The sequence below is a fragment of the Strix uralensis genome, chromosome 7 (assembly GCF_047716275.1).
Source record: "Strix uralensis isolate ZFMK-TIS-50842 chromosome 7, bStrUra1, whole genome shotgun sequence".
In the NCBI taxonomy this organism is placed as follows: domain Eukaryota; kingdom Metazoa; phylum Chordata; class Aves; order Strigiformes; family Strigidae; genus Strix; species Strix uralensis.
This window is the reverse complement of record NC_133978.1, coordinates 2954373-2960741: the sequence shown is the minus strand read 5'-3', so window position 1 is coordinate 2960741 and position 6369 is coordinate 2954373.

Below are 6369 nucleotides of genomic sequence, written 5' to 3'. Positions count from 1 at the left end.
ACTGGGTTGTTTTTAATTTTTTCTTTTTCTTTTTTCCCCGGATGTTTTTCAACACATGGTTGAAAATGATCTTCTAAAGTATTCTGCTGCTGTTAGCAGGTAGCTAGTGGTGAACACTGGGGACAGGACAGAGTCTGGTCAGAGCTCAGCAGTCCCTCTGAATGAGGGAACTATTTTCATATCTGAGAGAGCAGCTGTGTGGTAATGACTTCATGTGCTCATAAAGCATTGCCCTGAAGTCCGTTTTTGGACAGAATGTTTTCACCAGGCGAGACTGTGAGCATTACTTCCTTTATATCAGGATCCCATCTGATCCAGTCAGAGTCAGTAGAAGGGAATGAAGTGTGATGTTGATTCCAGGAGTAAATCTGAGTCTCCTACCCAGCAGTCACAGCTCTTCAGGATGAGCTCTCTGTATCTGTTTCCCCAGAGTGTAAGAACACTTGGAATCTGTGCTGAAAAAAGGGATGTGGGATCCCTGACCTCCCTTAGTCAGATAGGGGGCTGCTTACAGATGCTGGCACACTTGTGATAGGAGTTTAGTTTCCATAGATACTTCTGCCCAGTGGATATAGGCAGAAGTATCTATGGAGACTAAACTCCTATCTCAAGTGGATATGAATCACAGGATGTAAAAGTGCACCAGGAATGTAATATATGTGAACAGCATGCTCTGAAGGATAGTGCGTGTTTGTCTGTGGAAAAACATGGATGTAGAAAAGCTAACAGACAGCTGACAGTGAAGTTCAGAAATTCTGTACGTTTTGGAAAACCTTGTTATTGCATGATAATGTTTGGGAAGTAGAGTACTGGTGGAGAGTTAAGGAGAGAAATGAGAGCAGGGTAGAAGGGGATTCCATTGAAAGTGGATTCAGGATGTGACTGCTGAGACCTTAGCAGCTGAAAGAAGTCCTCCAAGAGCCCCTCAAAAGAGTCAGTGAGGGGAAGAATGCACGAGAAAGGAGGTAGGGACAGCCAAGAGGATGACACAGAGAGGAGGACAGGAGGAGAAAGAGAAGTGGATCATCCAAGTACATGAGGAAGAAATAACACAACAGAGAAGGAAGAGGTTCCAGGAGAGAAGAGGTGCTCCAGAGATGGGAGGAGGAAAAGAGCGAGAGGTAGGAAGTGGTGGGGGTAGGCACAGAAGAAATAAAGTCAGGAGCTGCAAAGTTGGGGAATGGCAAGGAAGGAGGAATAGAGATGCATCACTGAGACTTGGAACTAGTTGAAAGATTGGTGCAAATATACAGAGAATGGAGGAAGAAGAGTTAACAAGAAGGGAAAATACCAGGAGAGTTGGAAAGAAAGGAGACAATAGGGATAAGAAAGGATTAAGCTTAAAGCAAGGGAGCTATTTTGATCAAGACAAATTACGTGATCTTAATTAGCATTTAGAAGGGAGGGAGAAAAGACATTGTTGAGATCTGGACCATATTGTGAATTATATTCTCATGATAAAATATAAATATGAGTTTTAAAAGTACGCTACAGAATATGGTGTTCTCCATCTATCCACTTGTATTTGGCAATTATAGCAGGAGAGTGAAGGAGAAGTTTGAAGAGGACAGCATAGTGGTTCTACAAGTAAATTTGTAGAAGTGTCTTCATACATATGGTAACGTGAGAGAAAGCAAAAATTAAGGGCAAATGGATGATAAAAACTAGCACTGCTGGTACAGGTTTCTGCCTTCCTTTTGTTGTCTCATCTTAGAAGATCTAACAAGGATGTTTCTAAACAGTTATCCTCTGTTAGCACAACCTATGTAGCACTTGCAGATATTAAGGTTTCAGTCAGAAAATCACCAAAGCATAAGGAGAACCTGCCTTCACCTTATTCCTTTGCTAAGCTCAGCACATACTTGGAAACTAATTTTTCATAACTGTAGAAGCATTTGTTCCTAACAGTCATTTGATTCAGTCAAACATCGACAGTGCTTACTGCTGTGTTTTTCTTTGGGGCTGTTTCATCCAGCTCTGGAATACTTCAGCATAAAAATTACTAATGGGGGGGAGAGCAACACATGGAGATGGAAAAGGGATAAGGGGGTTAGCTGCAAAAGATTTTAAACTAGAATGTTAATCATATCAGTATTTTCTGTATAATATTTAAAAAAACACTCAGGTCTGTCTGAAATATTTTATCTTATTTCCTGTAAGATCTGAATCAACATAAAAATGAATTTGGGGAATACTTAAAGGTATTCTTAATCCACTTTTGTTCTTTTCAATATACTTTAAATGTGTTTCCATTAACTTTCACAATATTGCACAATGTTCCTTCTTCTAAGAGCTACTTGACCCTTGCTCAAAGTCTATCACATAATAACGCATTAACATAGAAATGATTCTGAGAGGTGAAGTTGGAGGCATTGAGTGGTTACAATCTTCCTTCCTCAACTGGATAAGAAATGTGAGGAAAAATATTTTATATACACATTGTACATTCTACTGCATGATATATATCCAAACAATCAAAAATTTTCAACCGTAAAAAAATAACAGCTAGGCAGAGCATTTTAAGAAGCAAATAATGCCAACTTTAGAAAAGAATCAGAAAACCTAGCAATTCAGTGCTCTGATTTGCTGTGGGTGCTATGGAGAAGCCAGAATGCCTGCATCCTTTCTGCTCCTCTTAGCTCAAGTCAATCCACTCCAGACATGTGCACAATAAGCTTATTGGCACTAGAAAGGAAATTATTTGCTCCCTCTCACTTATTGTATGTGCCTCAGCATCGTAAAAAATGGCAGTGCTGCCGTTGTGCTGCACAGATGTCAAATTCCTTTTTTTTCTTTAATCCTCAAGAGTCTAATATTAGTAGAGACTCAGAATTGCAGAACTGTGAAGTCCTGGTTTTAAGACTCTCATCCTAAATATTCACGCTTACTCAGAGAAGAAAAAGTAAAGCAAAACACTGTGATCCAAAGGTGGAACCAAAAGAGCAGCCTCTGAGTCATGCCAGTTGGTGCTTTTTTGAAAGGCTGATAAAAGTGCATTGAAACTCACCCTTTATCCAGAACTGAGAAAAAAAGCATTTGGAGCAAAGTGGGTAATTCTCCTCTCCTGCTGGTTCCCTGGCAGGTGTGTTTGATGGGCTGTCTGCAGTTTGTGTGTGTGTATTTGAGGTGGGCAAAGGAGCACTTTGTCATCATCTTTTTCTTGGAAGCTCTCAGTGATAATTTAAGTCTTCCCTGTCTTCTGAGGGAGAAACAGGCTGGAAGAAGGGGAAGAACTGAAGTAGGGGAAGAAGTGGAGATGATGTGGACAAAGTCTAAAAGGGAGAGCTCAAGCTTCTGTTCAAGTAAGAGAATGGATACCCCTGCCAAGTGATGCCCACGGACTTCAGGAACAAGCCTTTGTCTAGAGGCATCAAGGAATCAGGAAGGCAAATACTCCTTTGAATTTAGGGAAAATCTTAATTTTGTCATGAAGAACAAAAGAATGATCTAGATTTTCTGTCTCTGACCATTTTTTGTAGTTTTAAAACTCCTATTCAGAGTAACAGCATTCCTTGGAGAGCAGTTGCATAAGGACACCACAAAAGGAGAAGGGAGGGATTTGTGATTGTGGGTTTGTTACTGACAACAGGTAACCACGTGATCATTGAGTTAATCAGGGCAAACACACATGGCATTGGCCATAGCTGGTCTGGGAACCAATTCACAGTCAGAGATCGGAGCTCTTAGTTCATCTCCTCTAATACTTTTGGTGCAGATAGTAGTAATGAATGGGCAGTCCTTTTTTTTTTTCCTAAAAAAATGATTTAGGAAGAAACGGAACACTCCAACAGTAGGGTTTAGGACCTGGGGGACTAAGTATTTCCTTCTCTAATCTGTTGGAATTAGCCCTGTCTGACAAGGAACTACATGCAGTTGATTTGCAGTCCTCATCTAACTTGCATTTATATGGTATATAGAACTATGGGAATAAAGCAGTTCTTGTTTGAAGTGGAATTCGTATGAGGATCCAACCAGAAGTGCAGTTCCGGAACAGAGGTTGCTGTTGTGTCCTGGAGGAAAAACAATGCAGGTTGGATAGCAAAAAGTACTTTTTTGTTTGTAAATCTTCAGTATGTAGTAACTACCAATCAGGGCTGTGTGGTGAACTGTGAAAACAAGAATAATAGAAACTGCTGTGTACTAGTTCACTAAAAGTAAATTCACTGGATATTGTACTGTATGTATAGTATGCTGTGTTGTAGGGCTTTCTGATGTTCAAGCAGGGCTTTAAAGCAGTGTCTCCAAATAGAGCCTTTTACCTTTCAGACAATGTAGTTGTGAGTGATAAATTATTAAAGAATTAACCACCGAACAACAGATTTTCAGGTAGTGAAAAGCAGATAATCAACTAAATGCATTGAGTGTGGCAGTTGGAAACAGTGAGCAAAGTATGGGAGAAGGTACCAGAGAAACAAATATGTCAAAAAGTTCTAGTGCAAATTTTGGTTTATTGCTGGAGCAATTAGGGAAATCTCCCAGACAGGATTACAGCTTTTCAAAAATTGCTAGCTGAGGAGATGTCAGATCTCTCATAAGAACTAATATTTGGATATGAAATACCCCTTTCCTACAAAAAGGGGTAATTCTGTGGGATGCATTTCTCTGTCCTTTTATTGCTGAAGGATGAGCAAATCGTTTAAGTGTTTTTCGTTTGATTCCCCTGCTGCCTACTGCCAGCTCACCTAGTGAGAAGGAAGCAGAATGCAACACCAAACAAGTTGGGTTTAAGTGGCACAGCAGTAAAATGGTCTTTATCTGTATCTTGGCCACTTACATCCTCATTGCTGTAGTAGTGAGTGGAAACCAGGCCATCGTTGTGTGGTTGTGGAGCTGTTGGTTTCATGCTTTGGTGAACAGTTGCTCACAGAAGAAAACTGTTTTCAAAGCTGATATTTTTTTGCCTGCTTGTTGGCAGTAACTGAAGGGCATAGGCATGTGAACCGCAGAGATGTTTCTGGGACAAGACCATGGCATTTGGATGTCACGGTGGCTTGTCACTACTGTGTTACCAGGGAGGGCTCTTCAGACATACCTCTCACAGGCATTACATTCAGAGAGAGAAAGAAAAGAGAGAATTATAATACCTATTTATTTGACTGTGACTTCAGTAATTTGGCACTGTCTTGTGCTCGAAGTGCTTGTTTGGTGTGCCAAACTTGGGTAGGCTTAGCATGATCAAAAGGGGTGCTTCCAGCTTCGAGAGCTGCTGAACTCTTACACTGCCAAGCAAAATGTACACACTTACTAGGCACTTTTTAATATATGTATGTGTATATATATGTCTGTGCATATTTTATATATTTGTATTTGTATACATATATGTGTATAGATATATATTTGCTGTACATATCCTGGGGTTCCTGGATCCTAACCCGAATCTCCTGTGTTGGATAGCAAGGCTCGCTAGGATGTGCTAAAAGTGCATAGCTGTGCTAGGATGGCACCATGCCTGATTTTAGGCTCAGCACCCTGTCACACTGTCCTGGGCAGTCTGCTCAACTCCGGAGTCTCTTCGATGTGCTGTGCTGTGCCTGTAAACGTGCTATCAGATGCCACAACACAGCGATCCTGGATAGGAGGAGTCTACCAGGATGGCATCCTCTCTGTCAGGGCTGATGAAAGGCCACTTCATCCACTGGATTACTGCTTTAGGGATAGATTTTTAACCTCTTTCTTCCAAGGGTTAAGCAGAGCTCACATTTTCTCTTTAAAACATGCCAGTGGAAGGGAATTCTGTCCCAGGACTTTCTCTGCATTTTACATTAAACAGCCTGATCACCAGGCTGCAGAGGAATTACCTCCTAATCTGGGTTTACAGCCCAGTAAAACCTGCTTTGCTAGCAGGGATTCAGCAGCAGAGGTGAGGAGTGTCTCTGCCAGAATTGTTACTATCCTGGTGCTTAGAGTGGTTTCCTGCAAAACAGAAGTGGTATATTCTTGTTTTTTTCTGGTCTTGAAGGGCTTTGGTTTGGTTTCATTTCCTGTGCAGAGGATGATAGGCACCTCCACCCGTTCTCTGGCTGAGTTTTTATAGAAACCTGTAGTAGTAATTTTGTGAAGGGTGTGGGATGTGGGAGTGAGGTCGTGGGAGGTGATGTGTAAGGAAGCCTATACATCTGGGCCCTTAGTCTCTGGATTTCACTTGGCTTAAGGTGGAAAATGTTGTGTTTCTCAGCCTTAGTGGGACTAAGACAGTCCTGAGTCTGCACAGAGATGGAGCTTGAGACAGATGGGAAATGTGAAGGTCAAAATGCAGTAGCACCTGTGGTCTTCCAGCAGCACAGAGTTACTGTGTGGAAGATGAGTATTTCAAGTTTGTGGGCTTTATTTAGGCATTACAAATTCCACATATTTCCTTGAAACCTTGTT